The sequence below is a fragment of the Phoca vitulina genome, unplaced genomic scaffold, assembly GCF_004348235.1.
Source record: "Phoca vitulina isolate PV1807 unplaced genomic scaffold, GSC_HSeal_1.0 scaffold38, whole genome shotgun sequence".
Taxonomy (NCBI): Eukaryota; Metazoa; Chordata; class Mammalia; order Carnivora; family Phocidae; genus Phoca; species Phoca vitulina.
The window spans coordinates 3,693,977-3,711,628 of NW_022589741.1; the positions used below are offsets into that span (position 1 = coordinate 3,693,977).

The 17,652-nt window shown below is 45.9% G+C and overlaps 1 long non-coding RNA gene across 1 annotated transcript in view; it reads left to right on the plus strand.

The window, feature by feature from the left end:
- Positions 1 to 17,652, plus strand: part of LOC116646860 — a 57,146-nt gene that overhangs the window by 859 nt on the left and 38,635 nt on the right. The window contains exons 2-3 of the long non-coding RNA XR_004302229.1: positions 858 to 921; positions 16,762 to 16,901. This is a non-coding gene — a long non-coding RNA (uncharacterized LOC116646860). The remainder of the gene's footprint in view (positions 1 to 857; positions 922 to 16,761; positions 16,902 to 17,652) is intronic.

A 17,652-nucleotide genomic window follows, 5' to 3' on the forward strand; every position in this document is an offset into this window, starting at 1 on the left:
CTCCCGCCTTCCCTCCCTCCTTCCCGCCTTCCCTCCCTCCTTCCCGCCTTCCTTCCCTCCTTCCTTCCCCCAGCTCTCTGCTCTCAGTCCCCAGCCGGGACAGTGGCCTTGGGACTTCGTTGGCACATGGCGGCGCTTCCACCGAGCAGGGCTCCTGCCTGCCGCTTCCCTGCCAGGCTCGGGATCCGGGCTAGCAGTTCCTCCTGAAGGAAGCCCCTCTTTCTCCCCGTTCCCCCGCCCCTCCTTCCCAGCGGTCTCTCTAACGTGGGTTTGCCCCAGAAACGGGTGCTCGGTTCCATCTCAAGTTCAGATACGTAACAGTTTGTGGCATGAGGTTGTCAAGGCAGTGCGTGGCTTCCGTATTTGTACTTGTTAAATCCCGCTGCGGCCCTACTCCAGCCTGCGCCCATCACCGTGGGTCCCTTTCCTGCGACAGCCCTCGTCACATGGGCCCTGTGGGTGGGTCTGTCTGGTTCGCCCTCGTCCTTCCTTGGCTTAGTGCGGTGCCTAGAATGTAATAGGCCCTCAGAAGAGATTTGGTGAATACATAATGGAATATTCCGGGTGAATATTCCTGGAGGACCTCTCTTCCATAAAATAGGAAGACCTTATGAAATAGGCTCTTTGAAATGTGATGATCAGTTTAATCTTTCAAATTTTCACTGGTGAGTCTGTGTAAGAAGCATGCCTAGACTTTTGCATAAAAGAACAAAAACATGTTTTTTGGAAGTTATGAGAACTTAGATTTTATAATTTTGGCTTTTTGCTCATGGTGGATGTTTCTGGGGTGAGTGCGGTGAGAAGGTAAGAGAACTATCCATCCCAGTTATAACCAGACACTCTCTGTTCCCTTTCAGAGTGTATCCAGCGCTTGAATCCGTTTATGACTCCATTATCTGGGCCAACACCTAGGACGTGGCGGTAAGTATTAAGAACCTTCTGCTTTCAAATGAACACTTGAAGGTTCCTGCAGTCTCAATCTCTTTGCTGATTGCAAGACCTTTCCAGATAGCCTCACTATTCTTTCTCAGTTATAACTTGTGTGACTGGATGTGGACCAACAAGGGAGAGATGGAGGGTAATCCAAAATGCCTAATATTAGTAGCCCATTACGAACCTGATAGTCTGTTTACTGATTTGATTTTTGTTAATACTAATTTCAGGCTAGAGATTTGACCCTGAGGTTCTTACACACTTATTCTAGAACTGAGCTGTTCAACTGTTGTAGCCACTAGCCACAAATGTGGCTAGTGGAACTGAATAACTGAATTTTAGTTCTATTTAATTTTAATTAATTTTAATTTAAAAACAATTCAGTGACTGGATAACTTCAAAGTATGTTTGGAAAACTTGAGTTATGTGAATCTACTTTTTCAACTGTAAATTTTTTGAAATCTCATTACAGATGGAAAAGGGGCGCCTGGCTGCCTTAAGTTGGTAGAGCATGTGACTCTTGATCCTGGGGTCAGGGGTTCAAGCCCCACATTGGGTATAGAGCTTGCTTACTTGCTTACTTAAATACATACATACATGCATACATACAGATAGGGTATTTCTGATACATTAGAATCTGAATTGAGATGTACTGTAAGAGTAAAATATACACAGGATTTCAGAGATTTAGTTTAAAAATGTACAATGCCTCACTGACAATTTTTATATTGATTAAAAGTTAAATGATAAAATTTTGCATAATTGGGTTAAGGAAAATATATTCTTAAAATGAATTTTACCTGTGATTTTTTTTTTTTACTTTTTAAAATGAGGCTAATAGGAAATTTAATCTTATACATGTGGTTTGCATTATATTTCTATTAGACAAGGCTCTTCTAGGCTGTGCCTGGCCACAGCTTATTAAAAGTCTCAGAATGAGAATGTAATCATTAGCTAAAATATTTCTATTTCATTGCCTACTGTTTAATCAAAGGGAAAGAAGAAAGTCACTGGTGCTGTCTTTCCTCCAAATGCGGTTTAGTTAAGAAAGAAGTCACCCTGTTCACGTGATATAACCTACATGATATATGAACAGTCACTGTGTCACACTGTCTCTGCCCTCTGTGTTTGCCTTGAGCACGTCCTGCTTCCTCCTGGCTTGTCTGTGTGACATACTCTTATTCTTCAAAACCTGCTTTCCCCTGACAACCTGAGAACAGATCAACTTGTCCTTTGTCGTAAGAGTTCTGTGTTTATACATATTCTATTTGGATTTCCACTGTCTGCTCTGCCCTTTCTCCCGCTGATCTCTAGCACCTCGCACATTACCTGTTAGGCTGGCAGAAGTGTGTTTGTTGACTTGAACTGAACGTTGACAAAATAAAACTCACCCTGTTTTGTCCTCTGTGATGTTTCACCAAATTGCTTGCAATTTTCATCATCCCTCAGGTAAATTATAAGGGTGTATAAAATGACAGTGAAAGCTTTTTACCAGCAAATTTCATGTTTCTAAAAACTTCACATTGAATGGAAAACCAGTGTGGTTCCTATAGAAATTGTTGCAGTTCTTTTCCTTTGGATTTTCTCTTATAACTGGAAAAAATAAGAAATGTTAGAACACAAGCTATTTAAAAATGGTACTCATAATAGCAAGCGGTAGGGAGAGCAGATTTAATCTTAAAGATCAGTCTGGTACCGAATCTTGAGAAGTCGGATGGGTCCTGGCATTCCAATTAGCACTGGCTGTGGTTGGGTCACCACTTTTGCTTATGGTGGGAGGTCTGGTTTCTATTGGAATAGAATAGTGTGGGCCAATGTTTATTAGGAAAGTCATCCATAATACTTCTCCAGCAAATCACCTGTACATGGAGTTGCCCATGGGAGAAACAGATCGATTCCAAATCTGTTCTTGCAATTTGGAATGCGTGCCCTGGTCACTTTCTCTTTGGAGTCCATTTTAAAAATTCACTCTTGGTGTATATACCCTTTTGGTTTTTTCTCCTGTTTGGCAGTCAGAGAGGCCTCTTGTTGAAAACAGTTTTAACAGCTTTGTGGGATGACCATCTGGGAGTCCCTTGCAGAACGAGTTTTATTCATGCAGAGTAGCCTATATTTTAAATCACCTCGTCCCACATATATACTGAATATTTAGTGAAATTGATCTGGCCCTTTTTTGCATAATGTATCAACAGAAAAGCTGCATAAATGTCATTTTTGTAATAAAGATTAATCATATTGTTTTCTCAGTTTGAGAAATTACTGCGCCTTTTTGTAACCTCTTGGTTGTTTTTTATGCATGCGTATTCTTGAGTTCCTTTTGTAAGAATTGTACTGAGTTTTGGAGCTGGGAGCTTTTCCTTCCCTGGCCAGTTCTCTTTCCTCATCTCATTTCGGAAATGATTATCGAGTACTGCTGGGTGCCAGCCACTGATCTAAGGGCTTCATCTGCAGGAATCTGTTTCACTGTTACAAGAACCTTGTATTCCTTCCAGTCTGTAGGGGAGGGACCTGCGCCTCAGTGCTGGGAAGTGTCTCTCCGAGGCTGCACAAGGGATCTGGCGTCTAAGCCCAGGTAGTCTGGACACTCAAACCCCTTGCGGCCGTCACTCACAATGGATGTTACTGCTCCCTGCCAGGAGATTTAAAGGTGGCCGAACATTTGGAAGGATTTTAGTGGAGTAGAGAGACAACAGTTCCCCTCCGCCACACACACCAAATACCATCTTTTTCCAAACATTTTTGGACTGTGTTATAAGCTCCTCAAAGGCAGGGATCATGTCACTTGTCTTTTATCACCAGGACCCAGCAGGGACCTTGCATTTACTGTTTGTTCCCAAACACATTTAGATTTTGGGTTGTGGGATGGACGATGGTCATAGAATCCCCTCGAGCAGTAGCCTTAGCCAGGGAATCCATCAGAGGTTAGGAGCTGACTAAGAGCTGCTCTGTACTACATTGTCCGTTGCTTTTACTTCAATTCTTCACCAGTTTCCATGGAAAACCTTCTAAACACCACTGCTGTATTGTCTCTAGGCAAAGTTTGTTCTTGAGTTTTTCCCGCATTCGGATTATTTGTCTGTGGGGAGGAGTAGTGGTGATCAACACACAATAACAATAATACAGATGTAAATGGGATCCTGAATTGGCCTCGACAACTTGCCTTCGGTTACTCAGCTCATTTAATTTTTTTTTTTTAAGTACTCTCTATGCCCAACGTGGGGCTGGAACTCACGACCCTGAGATCAGATAGACTGTGCCCAATGTGGGGCTGGAACTCACGACCCTGAGATCAAGACTGTGCCCAGCGTGGGGCTGGAACTCACACCCTGAGATCAAGAGTCGCAGGCGGTCCCGACTGAGCCAGCCAGATGCCACTCACTCAAATTCTTAAAAGACAGGAGCTGTGATTCCTGGCAAGACTTTTTGGAAACAAGGAAAAAGGCAGAAGGGACACAGAAAAAGAAAAAAAAAAAAGCATTTCACAGGATCCAGAAACAGAGAGCACCTCAAATTTTAGCTTGTCTCCCATTCCCAAACACTCACTTTCTTAATACCCTTGAGCTTGGTATGCTATATCTGCAGGGCCGAGAAGTGAAAATATAGATTTAAACCCTAGTTAACAAGGTGGATATGGGGGATCCAGGTGATTAGTCATTTTCCCAAATGATTTCTAATTTCATAACAAGATACATCCAAAAGACTTTATCATCAGACTTCATTTATAATCTCTATCCTTTATTTCTGTCCTCCTGGTGTTTTCCTTTCATGACTGTCCTACAAGAAAGCAGAGTGATGTGTGGCTTGTCTGGTCGCTAAGGAGAGGTCAGCCTGAGACCACAGCACCAGGGGCCCGGCCCCGGCTCTGGGTCCTCTCCACTCTCCCGTGCTCAGCTTCAGAGAACCATGTTCTGCCACTTCAGATAGCATATCAAATTATTTGATTTCTCAGAAACTTAATGACTTACTTGGAAGACAAAAGACAAAAAAAAAAAAAAAAGACAAAATTCACCCGTGTTGTGTCTTTTCCAAATTCCTCCCATTCCCTTCGTTCCTAGCTGGAAAACACAATAGCTACACTTGCTGGAGGCTGAAGAGGCACCAGACAGTGTTAAGTACTTCGCACATCTTGTCTCTTACAAGGGGCTTACAGTTAGGGAAACTAAGGCATGGAATTAAGGACACATCATCGTTTTATGAGAGAGGAAATGGAGGCTCAGGACTTCGCAGACTTCCTCCAGGTCCACAGCAAGGCTGTGGTGGAGCGGAGACCCCTTACCCTGATCCAGCCCCTTGCTTCCCCGAACCGTTGTGAAGACTTACTCTCTGGGCGAGAAACGATTTTTCCAAGTTACCGTCGAGCTGAAAACAACTTGCGGAAAGCAGTGGCACCTTACAGAGCTGTTGCTAACGTTACCAGCAGCCCCGCAGCGTAAGCGGTAGGTCACAGACCTCCGTCTCAGAGGTTCTGGCTCCGTCTCTTTCCAGACCCCCTGTCTACCTTTTCCTGGTTTTGGTCCTTAAACTACCCTGAGCTCTCCTCCGTGATCACTAACTTTCCCTTTTAGTACCCCTCGTTTTACACGGCATTCTCACCACGCTCTCCCCTTCTTTTCCTTCTAAATCCCTCCCTGCTTTTTTCTCATTAATCAAAAATGCATAGCTGAAGCAAGTTTCTACTATTGCATCTCAGAATTTAATAATAATAATCTGGTTGCTAGTCATAAGTTTCAGAGTGGATGAATAACAGATCATATTTTCTTAAACACAAAAAGCCCCTGAAAGCCCCAAGTAATTTCTTTATTAATTTTGGTGACCCTTACTTGCCCTTATCCTATCCTACTATGTATTTCTCCTAAAAAGAAACAAAAATTCTCCTTTAACTATTTGATGTTAAATTTCAACATCTCGTAAATTAAAGCGATTTTTATATGTGTTTAAGATAAAAGGCTGATTTTCTTTTAAGTAATCTCTCTACCCAACCTGGGGCTCGAACTCACAACCCGGAGATCAAGAGTCGCACACTCCACTGACTGAGCCAGCTAGGTGCCCCAAAAGGCTGACTTTTAATAACAAAAATCTGCTTTACTTTTGTTGTACTGAGTTTTTGCTTCTATATATTTCCCCTTTTTAAGCATGTTTTTTTCAGTTTGATTAAAGTAGCAAAGTGTGCCTCCTGTCATCTCTGTCCCAGTGCTACAGAACATTCTCATACGTCTTGTGCATTAATAGCTCTGTCCCTCCATCCTCCTTGTGGGGTGAGAGGGGCTTTATTTTAATCGAATTTGGAAATGGTGTCAGAATACAAGGTTTCATTACTATAGCAACAGAGAATAATGGAAAGACTAAACGTCAGACACATTCCGTGTTGCCATAGTGACAATCAGTTGCTTTCCCAAATATGTTTACTGTTCCATTCTGGTCAGTTTTTAAAATATGCTCATCTCTATAAATGCTCAAAAAAGGGGAGAAAAAGTTCAGAGTCATTTAGGAAAGAAAGAAGCCCTTCAAGAGATGAAAGCAATTTGCTTTTCTGTCCATTTTTTAATAAGAAGTCCACAGAGTCCACCAAAAGGCTATGTGGGAAGTAGAAATTCTCATTTCTGTTCAAATAAGCATTCTTATTTGCAGTCAGGGAAATTGAAGTGCAGAATTTAAGGCATGTCCATATTGTCATTTCATGCTATTTCAAACCATTTTTTTCTGAGCTCCTGAAAACAGGGAATTCTGCCCCATTGCAATGAAAACTCTTCTTTAAAGCAGTAGCACTTGAGGGCCTGTACCTGCTGGGCAGAGTGGACAACAGTTTATTCCAGCCCCTTTGATTGTCTTCCTCTGCCTTTCAGCAGCCTCTTCTCCTCCATCCCCTCCCAGACAAATCATTCTCATAGTAACTCATCAGGGCCCCCCCATCCCACAACTGACCAGTGACCTTGATTTCCGCCTTCCTCCTCCTCTTCCCATAATTACTTCCACCAGACTAGGGAGAACAGGGGCCACGCTCACCATCCCCTTTGAAAATGCTGTTCTTAGCACAGCGCCTGGCTCATGGTAGGATAGAATCTTAATTGAGTGAACGAGCTTCCATCAAACGATATCCTTTGTTAGGTGGTTTTGTTTTGTTTGTTTGTTTTTTAAGATTTTGTTTATTTGAGAGCGAGAGAGAGCATGAGCAGCAGGAGGGACAGAGGGAGAGGGAGAATCCCAAGTGACTCCCCTCTGAGTGCAGAGCCCGACACAGAGCTCCATCCCAGGACTCCGAGATCATGACCTGAGTCGAAACCAAGAGTCAGACGCTTAACCGACTGAGCCACCCGGGCGCCCCTGTTGAGGTGTTTCTGAGACTCGACTAAGTGACCGAAATACCCCATTCGAAGTAAGGTGTAAATAGGCACAGTGGCCCAGCAGACAGTCTTCTCAAAGTCCTGGCTACTTTAGAAATGACTGATATCTTTAGGTTCGTTTAGGAGGTGGCTTTGGGAAGTCCAGACGCATTTATGGTACAGAAGCGATGTGCTAAACGGTAGTTAAGTTTCTGGGGTGACCAGCAAAAATGCCTGCAAGGCCAGCTCTGGAAGGCACCGCTTCCATGATTCCCGGTCCCTTTCATAGTTTTGTTTCGGTGGTTCAAAATTCACTTCTGTTTCCATCTCAGGATTTCAGGAGTTCATCTCCACCAGCCATCACGACAGTTCTGGCGACAGAAAATATTCTCAGGTACCAGTGAGGGGCTGGCTCAGGTTGCTTCTGTGGAAGGCCGGAGCACGTCCTCATCGTCAGAAGAGGTGAATGTGTAACTGTACGCGGCAGGATGGATGGACTGTCCAAGTGTGGTTAAGGAGCTTCGATCGTGGGATGGATGGGGGAATTATTCTGGATTATCGTGGTGCGCCTCCAGTTTAAGGACAACAGTCCTAATGAGCAATGGGGTGGGGAGGAGAGTGTCAGAGGGATGCCATGCGAGCAGATGACCACCCACTGCTGACCTTGAAGAGGAGAAGGAACCACGAGCTGAGGAACCCTTGAGAAGCTGGAAAAGCAAGGAAATGAATTGTAACCCAGTGACTCTGGTTCTGGAATTCTGAACTCCAGGACTGTAAGAGAATAAACGTGTGTTGTCTTGAGCCACCACGTTTGTGTTGTGGCGGCAGCCTTAGGAAGCTAATTCAACTCCCGTACCTACATAACAGAAAAGAGCTCCCCTAGAGCAGTGGCTGGGAGATACTTTTGATTTGTCCCAGCAAGCTTCCATTTAAAAACTGTTCCCTCACCCACTACGGCTACCGCACTGTCTAGTGAGCAGAAGAACTCCACAATCATATTGAAAATGTACAAAATAACAATAGAATGAGAACTAGCCTTCATTAAAAGACCAAAACAACACCAACAATAGTAAAAATTTTACAAATAATAAGAGCCATCAAAACCACAACCAAGTCAAACCAACACATATGATTCAATAATAACAACTTCTCCTCTAGGAAATTTGGGGACTCCAATGATGTGCATATGCCCACGCACAAAGAGGAAGTTTGCGATGTTGCCAAGCACTATGTGGAGTCAGACGCTCAGTGACCTCATGATGTGCTCATTTTGGTTTATGAACATCCAATTTTATTAACCCTTAATAACTCACTAGTAGGTTACTCAGAATTAGCACTTGCCCATATGAAAAATTAGAGCCTTTGAACCCTTAAGAACTGAGAAACGGCCCTTGGTTTGGGAATGCTTCTAAGACAAACAGTAAAGAGACCAACGTTTGAGAAATGGCTCACAGTCATTCTTCCTGCAAGTTTCGTATAATGAATTGGAGAGGGCGTGTCCGTTGTGTGCAGAAGATGAGGAGCTCTGGAGAGCGTTGAGGGCAAGTGAAAGAATTTCCAAGTTTGGTTCCTGAGAGATGACCCCATTCATGACGTAGGTCATTGTACATTGGTTCTTTTTCTTGCAACACCTTAGAGTGAACTTTTTGCATTCATCTCTACATGTTTCAAAATGTGTTTCTGGAAGATAAAGAGCACGTATTATCATAGCTCACACAAGTAACGAGTTTTGCCATCTAATCTAGGCATCAGAGTTACCCCACCAGGTAAAAATAACGTGGTTGTGATGTTATCTTTTTGAAAAATTCTGTAGAAAACTGATATCTGATGTTCCAAATGTTAACGTGGGAGCCGCTGAATCCCAGGAGTGGAAGGTCCCTGCGGGAGGTGGAGATCAAACCCTTGAATGTTTGAATCCTGTCTCCCCAGCATCATGAAGAATTTCCTGTCTTCCCAATTTCCTTTAGTTAATTTTCATCACAGGATTTCAAGCGTCTTCATGCCTCGGTCCTCTGGGATACCCCCATGTTCTCTTTCAGATTGTGACATGCAGTATTCTAGATATGAAACGAGGTCTCCCCAGGAGCACCATAAACCATCTGCTGTTTTTCTCTTTTGATTGCCACATTTATTCCACAAAAATTTACTGGGGATGGACCATGTGAGCAAAACACATGAAAATCCCGCTCTCATGGAGTTCCCACCCCCTGACCTGTATCATTGACTTAGAAATGTAGAAGTCCTAAATTTGCTTCGAACTTCTTCAGAATTTACTCAGCCAGGTTCCTGGCAGCTTCACACCCCCTGTAAGTGGCTGTCTGTCCCTGTGGCGCTTGCTGCTGCTCCGTGTGGAAGATGTTTCTAAAGTTTCCGTAGCTTACCCTGGGTCCGAGCGGCCGCTGTGTCGCAGTACAAAGATCTTTAAATGAAAACATTTTTATCCACTTTTCACGTTTAACGCTTTTTTTGTCATTTAACACTCAATTATTTACTATTTCCTTTTTCCCCCTGTAAACAGTAACGTCAAATAAAAATGAACAGAAGTAGGATAAGGTCTCTTAGAACACAAAGCAACAACAAAAAGCCAAAAGACACAACCTCGGCCCTGGGAGAGTAATGAAAAGAAGGAATTACACACAAACGTGGGAACCTCACGATCGCTTTGTAGTCTGTTGCCAAAGTGACAGCCACACACTCTGGAGGACGGTTATTAAGAAGCAGAGTGCCCAGCTCTCTCCAGGTTGGCTGCTTGCTTACCTCTGTTTCCATTCATGCGTGTGGACTTTGGACGGTGTTTTAAATTATGCCATAAAGAAAGCCGAACATGATTTTTGTTTTATGCAGAGGACAAAATGGTTTTTGCAGCATCACTGACTAAAGTAATCACTGTTATTTCAAGGCACTTTTCCAAAGCACGAGGCATCACTTTTGCAGGGAAGCAAGGTCACCTGAGGTCGTTTGCTTCCGCATAAAGGACTGCACAGGGAGTCTTACCACTAATGCAAGACAGGCCCTGTTGAACATTCTGACGTGGCTGGTTGTATTTCCCCACATCTAGTCAGTTTTTCTGGTTTTTGTTCTTCAGTGTTTTCTCAAAACTGTCCCATTCCATCTCCTGTGTTCTGGTTCTCGGCATCTTTTGCCTGTAGAGAGGCGTGGTCCCCCAAATGATCCCCGTGTCCCGGTCCATCCTGTTCACTGCTTCACCATCCTCATCCCATCCTGTGACTCTCTTCCTCAAGCTCCTCTACCCTGCATCCTGCCTTTTGTTCTTTGCCGTACCGGCATCTCATACAGCTTCTAAGTCTTTACAAGGGGACTTCATTTTGTTTTCTTACCCAGCTAAGTTCTTTACTCCTGCTGAGAACTTTTAGCTGGGATTTTATACTTGTGAGGATTTTTGTCCATTTGTATTGTTTGCTTAGCGGAGAAGGGGGACGTGGTGAGGGGGTCACGTGGTTTTAGGCTGCTCTACCTTCTAGTGAATGAATGGGGTCCTGTCTCTGGCAGGAAGGTGGGTTAGGGTATCTTGGACAAGCACTGAGAGTTGGTGAGAAGAGTAGACAGGACAGTAGAGTCTGCCCGACAAGAAAAACAGGCTCAGGGACGGGAGGAGGGGTGTCACCGGGGTGGGGGGGGGAGTAAAGCGGAGCCCGATTAGGTGAATGGGGCCAGGATTGCAGCGACACAAGGATTTATAACAGAACCTCTGTTAGAAGTGGGTGTGGGCCAATTTCCTGAGCATAGTTAAGTCAGCTGGGTTGGAAAAAGCAGGACCAGATACTCTCCATAAATACGGGATATTTAACCGGATGGATATAATATAGACATTTATGTGCAAGTTTGAAATCATGCGTTTACCGATTCTTTTTTGTTACCGTTCCTGAGGAGCAGTTTGGTCTTGTGGAGACATAAGCGCTGATAGATTAAAAGGGATCTGAGGTGGTAGAAAGTGAGATTTCCCAGAGACGCCGCGGCAGCACCTCCTGCCCCTGGAAGCGTCCCGTGTGACCTTGCCACAGCCCGTTAAGAGGAGTCCGTGCCTCGTACCTCGACAAACCCACCAAAACCCAGCCAGGACAACGAGACCAGCAGCGGAAAGTGCGCCCCGCCAGCTTCAGACCGGGCCCGGGCCTGGCTGGGCAGCCTCCTGTGCGCCCCCGCGAGCCCCGGCTGCCCGGAGCGCGCCCCCCGACGCCGCCCGCTGCGGGCGAAGCCGGGCGCTGGGGGGACCCGCACGCAGACCCCGCGGCCCACGGAAGCCCGCCGGCAGGTCTGAGCCGCACTCGCGCGGCGGGGGGACCCAGATGCCCGGCGGGCGCGTCCTGGATCAGCCGCGGAGCCGGCCCTGCTGGAATTCGGAGGCGCTGGGGGCGGCCGCCCGCGGCACGTGGGGTGCGTGTGCACAGCCTCGGGAACGCAGCCGGGCCTCGTGCCCTCGGGGCCCTCCGCGCGGGAAGCTGCTCTCAGCCCCGCCGGCGCCGACGCTGGTCCCCGACGAGGGCGCGCTCCGCCAGGGACAACGTGAGAGGCCCCGGGCGCGCGCCGTCACTGCTCCCCGAAGAGCCGCCTGGATGCCGGCCGTGCGAGTCCGTCACCTCCAGCGCGCCTCTCAACGGGAAGCCAGGCCTTGGACCTCCGTCCGCCGCTCCTCCTGCGGCCTTCTGCCCGCTGTCCACTTAGCTGGGATAGTCTTTATGAAATACAGAAATTACCCTATTATGTTATCTTAGAAACAATCTTTTAAGCAACGATGAGCATTTTCCCTTCCAAATATATTTTGTATTTCAGCCCCATGTGATGGGAAAGCATCCCCTTTTTTTTAAATCAGCAAAATGATTTTCCAATCATGTGAACAAACCAAAAACCCTAAAGGGATCCTATGGCTCATTGTTTCTTGACGAAGGTAATTTGAAAGAGGAAATAAAAATCAATTGTGCTTCTCTAAATAATAGAAAAGCAAAGGAGAAATAAAAAAAGCAGGAAACTTGTCTTGGCTGTTTGTTTTTATCTCTGTAGAGATAAGCACATTTTTAATTTACGGGCAGCTGGGAGACTCTCGATCTGCAGAGCTGATCAATAACGTAGCGCAGTCATTCTCAAGCTTTCAGGCATTGCACGTAGTGAGGGAAGGGCTCACTTTGCCATAATAATCCTCACGGATGATAACCTCATCATGTTGAACCGCGGCTAAATTTGTCCCACTAATGAGATAGAAAACATGGACCAAATAAAGTTCCCCAACTGCTGCTTCCAAGCGCGGGTTCCCGGCGTCGAGCGCTCCAGGCAGTTCCATCACCGGGCGGTCAAGCTTTCCCGAGGGGCTGTGCTTCCAAGCGGACAGCGCGGCTTCCGTCCTGGGCTCATCTGCTCCCGGCGGCGCGTCTCCGGGCAGGGCGAGCAGGACCCGGGCCGCCCGCGCACCTCCTCCCGCCCGCGTGGCCGCCAGGCTCCCGTGCGCTCCGTGTGTCCCGGCCCGGAGGTCTGTCTCCGAAGCTGGGCTGGCCGTGCCCCCGCCGCCGTCCCTGACCGCATCCTTGTTGCCAGGCCTTTGTTCTTTTTCTTCTTTTCAGATTTTATTTATCTATTTGAGAGTGAGCATGAGCGGGGGAGGGGAAGGAAGCAGGCTCCCCGCCGAGCAGGGAGCCCGACGCGGGGCTCGATCCCGGGACCCTGGGATCTTGACCTGAGCCGGAGGCAGCCGCTCACCGACTGAGCCCCCCAGGCGCCCCTGCTGTTGTCAGTCCCACTCGCACTGCTTGTTACCGCTGCTGAGGGGTCAGAGGCCCGCCGTTCTTCACCAGAGGCTCCTGCAAAGGGCAACCTGCACTGTCACTCTTCTTAGGGTCCCTTCTTCCAGATAAGCTTCCCTTGGGCTTGGCTGATGCAAACTTGAATCCTGCACCTGTCCACCCGGGACCTGCGCACAGTCGGTCAAGGGCAGCCGTTGCCCCCGCCCCGCCCCCACCCAGCAAGCACGCGCCTCGCTTCCTGCAGACCCCTGATTCTTGCGTCTCTTACTTGACGGCCCCCCACTGTGTAGCTGTGCATGAACAGGACTCCCCCTGACCCGCCCTTCCTTGTGATGGACTTCCCGGTGGGCACAACCTCTCTCCCAAGCCTAGGGACCCCGCATGTGAAGATTCCAGATTGCTTGTAGATGACTTCCTCTCAGCACCTGCGAGGCTGTGACTGTGAAGTCCCCTCCTGTGTCGAGTCCCCGGTCACATCTGGGGCCAGACTTGCCTCGAGAGTAGCACATGGCCCTGGGGACCCAGCCTAGCTATAAGATGGCTCTTTGTCTTTCTAATGTGGTTAAAAAGGAATGAGGACAGAAAGGGGAAGAAAGAAAACAGTGCCCTGAATTTTATTCCCTTTAAGAAAAACATTTCAGCAAGTAGGCCATGTATATTTGCATCTTTAAAAAATTAAATCAATACAGTAATCAAACAAAAATCCATTAAGCTATGAAGTAGCAGAGCGAAAAATCTATGCTGTTTTTGATGAATGCATTTAGTCAAGGGATAAAATGTTCAGAGGAAAGGCTAAATGAGTCCTTGGCTTTAAATAGATTTTCCCTTGCAAATGCCATTTGTATATGTAGTCTCTATTGCTGAAAGACATGATGGTCAAGAATGCAGTTCACTTTGCCACAAGATACCAGAACAAAACACTAAATACCCTTTTTGAGCTGCTGAAATGTTATCACTAAATGTTTACTGAACGTCCACAAGATGGACCATGCTCTATTTGGTACTTTGGAACCACTGTTAATTTTAATTAGAGCAGTTCTTGCCCTCAGAAAGTTTAGAATGAAATAAACATTAGGTATAATACAAATATATTGATTTATTTAATATTAAGTATATAATTTATTGGATCATTGAGCAAAGCAACTATTTAAAAATTGTCTTACTTCATACTCTTCTTATCTTTAAATCTGCACCCTAAGTTTAAAAGCCATAGAATTATATTTGAAAATAAATATACAACTTAAATTTCAAAAATGGGGGCGCCTGAGTGACTCGGTCGGTTAAGTGTCCAACTCTTGATTTTTCAGCTCAGGTTGTGATCTCGGGGGTCGTGAGATGGAGCCCCGCATCAGGCTATGCATTCAGCGAAGAGTCTGCTTGGGATTCTCGCTCTCCCTCTCCTTCTGCCCCTCCCATGCCCTCTCTTTCTCCTTCAAATAAGTAGATAAAACTTAAAAAAAATAAATTTCAAAATTAGAGTTTCAACAATAAAAGCTAACCCTTCCACGGTACTGTTAGGGACCTGGCATTACTGTTAGGATTCTGCATATGTTAACACACTGAATTCTCACAGCGACCCTATGGTGAGGACACAACTATTAGTCCCATTTTCCAGAGATAGAAACAGAGTCACTAAGATGCTAAATAACTTTGTGACAGAGTCTCGCTCCATATACCAGATTCCTAGTGATGGGAATTAAGGGTGGAGGAAGAATGACTTGTTCAAATAAAGATAATTTCACCTTGCAAAACTGGTATTTAAACCTCTCAAATAGTCACAAATACAGGACAACTTAAAGTATAAGACAAACACCTGTTTAAAAAAATATGACTTTTGGAAATAAAATTTTTGTTATAGGCATTTTCCTGATGAAGTGCCTACTTTAACCCATTATGGACTGATGCATTAACAGGCCCCTATGGAGCAGATTTCTTTAGATGTGGGACATAGGTCAGAAAAATAAAGAGGGAAGGCTAGCGGGGGGAAAAGGGTAATTAACGTGTCCTGACAATTTGACCTGGAACTGGTCGTAGAAAAGATATGATTTAACTTCATTCATGATTTCACCACCCAGAGTAGTTACTATTGATTATCCAACTGCTCTATAATGTATTTAAATTTGTTTTGGCATTCGTTCTGGTATTGGTACAGAAAAAATATGCGAGGTTCAAATACCTCATTTCGTTATTCCACAGTTTTGTTTTTTGTTTTTTTTTAAGTAAGCTCTACACCCAATCTGGGGCTTGAACTCACGGCCCTGAGATCAAGAGTCACATGCTCTACTGACTGAGCCAGCCAGGTACCCCTTGACCAATATTTATTAGGCACCTATCATGTACTCGGTAGTAGGTACTTGAGATAAGATCTTGAGATAAGATCCTGCCTTAATGTGACTTAAGCAGAAGAAGACATAAAATATAATTATACAGTGTATAATACGCTGTATATAATATATATTATTATATATAATATACATATATAATGTATTAGAAGATGAGCAGTGCCATGGGATAAAGGAAGAGCAGACTGTCGGGGTTGGAGGCTCTGGGGAAGGGGATGGTTGCAGGTTTAGCGTGCTCGGGTAAGGTACGCGTCATTCAGAAGGTGACATTAGCACTGAGCTGTGAAGGGGGAGGGGGGAGCTGGGGGAAGACCCTTCCAGCAAAGGAAACCGCCAGCATAGAAGCCCTGAGGAGGAGCAGATCTGAGTGAGTGGAGGGAGAATGTAGTAGGAGAGGAGGTCAGAGAGGTAGGAGGCGTGGGTCCGCTGCACGGGCTTTGGTTTCCTTAGAGAAACTTGGAGCCGTTGGAAGGTTTTGGGCAGAAGAGTGAAATGATCTGATCCACAGAGATCTCGATAGGACCATTCTGCTGCATTGAGAACGGACTGCAGGGCTCTGAGTGGAAGCAGAGAGACTAGTCAGGAGGCTGCTAGAATAATCCACATAAGAGATGACAGTGGCCCAGGTGGAGGCAGAGGATGTGGTGATTCTGGTTATTTTCTGAAGGGAGAGCTTACAGGAATTCCTGATGGATGGGACATAAGGTGTGAGCAGGAAAATTGAAGATGTCTACAAAACCTTTGGCCCGAGGAAATGGAAGGACAGTGTCTGGGTTGTAAGAAAGTGTAGGAGGAGTTGAGCATTGGAAACCTTAAGTTTTTTGACATCTGTTAGACATCAGACAGGAGATAATATGCAGGAGTTTTGATGTAGGAACTGCAGAAGAGGTGTGAATTAGAACTATACATTTGGAAGCCATCAGCAAATGGATGGTATTGACATTGGTTGAGATCACCCAGGGAGTTCGTGTGGAGGGAGCAGGTAAGTCTCAAGAGCTGGTCCGTGGGGTACTCTCCCTTCAGAAGATCAGAGAGATGGGAGGGAGCAAGCATAGCAGACTGAGCTGGAGCGAGGCCGAAGGAAAGCCAGAAGAGGGTGAGGTTCTGGAAGCCCCACAAGGAAAGTAAAAAGCTGCTGATAGGTCAGGTAAGGGAAGTATCCGGAGGCCACTGGTGCTCTTGACAGAAGCAGTTTGGTGAAGTCATTGGCAAAAACCTGCGAGAAGAAAGATGAGAAATGGATGCATGCAGAGAAATGGGGCATATGGCGTCCGCATGTGAGTGTGCTGGTAGGAATGATCCATGGAGCTGGGGAGATGGAAGGAGGAAGGATTGCTGAGGCGAGAGGGGGTGTAATCCCATAAGAGCACCGCATCTACAGCAGCCCCCTTCTCTGTGGTTCGCTTTCCGTAGTTGCTGTGGTCGCCGCGGCCCGGAAGCAGATGACCCTCCTCCTGACGAACTGTCAGCAGACAGTCCCGGAATAGCCTGACGCCACCTCAGTGCGTCACCACGTAGGCATTTTATCATCTCCCATGATCACGGGAAGAACGGTGAGTCCAGTATGATGAGATATTGTGAGAGAGAGAGAGAGAGACACACCATATTCCCATAACTTTCATTACAGTATATTGTTATAGTTCTTCTATTTTATAATTATTCTTGTTAATCTTTTTTTGTGCCTAGTTTATAAGTTAAGCTTTATCATAGTTGTGTATATATAGGGGAAAACACAGTATACTAGGTTGGTACTATCTTTGGTTTCCGGCCTCCCCTGGGGGTCCAGGAACGTAGCCCTGGTGGATAGAGATAAAGATGCTGGGAGGGGGTACATGTGGTTGGTGGTGGGAATTTATAGCTGTTTTCATCAGACCACTTGTGCTCACTTTTGATTTTGCCAAGTGTGACAAGAGAGGGACAAAGGATTGCAGCGTGTGAGCATGGGAGACATCCTAAAGTCTGAGAGTGGAATATAAGCAATCTTCACTTCACAATGTAATTGTACCTCGCAGTCGTGAGGGAAAGAGGGTGCTGAGGCCGATCTGGAGGGAACGTGGCTGCCAAGCACAGAGAGCGACCCAGATGCAGGGCAGCAGCTGAGGAGAGGAGAGGCGAGGCTGGAAGGGGCCACATTCAGATGTGTGAGGACTTACTTCCTAATGGAGTTAGATGTGGTGGTTGATTATTAAAAATGGCATCTGATAAATCCCCTCTCTGCTTCTGTGGCCTCTCCAGGATGTCTTTGCTGTTTGCTTTAGAGTCGATTTTCCGCCCCTTGCACCTGTTGTTTCGTGAAGGGCTCTG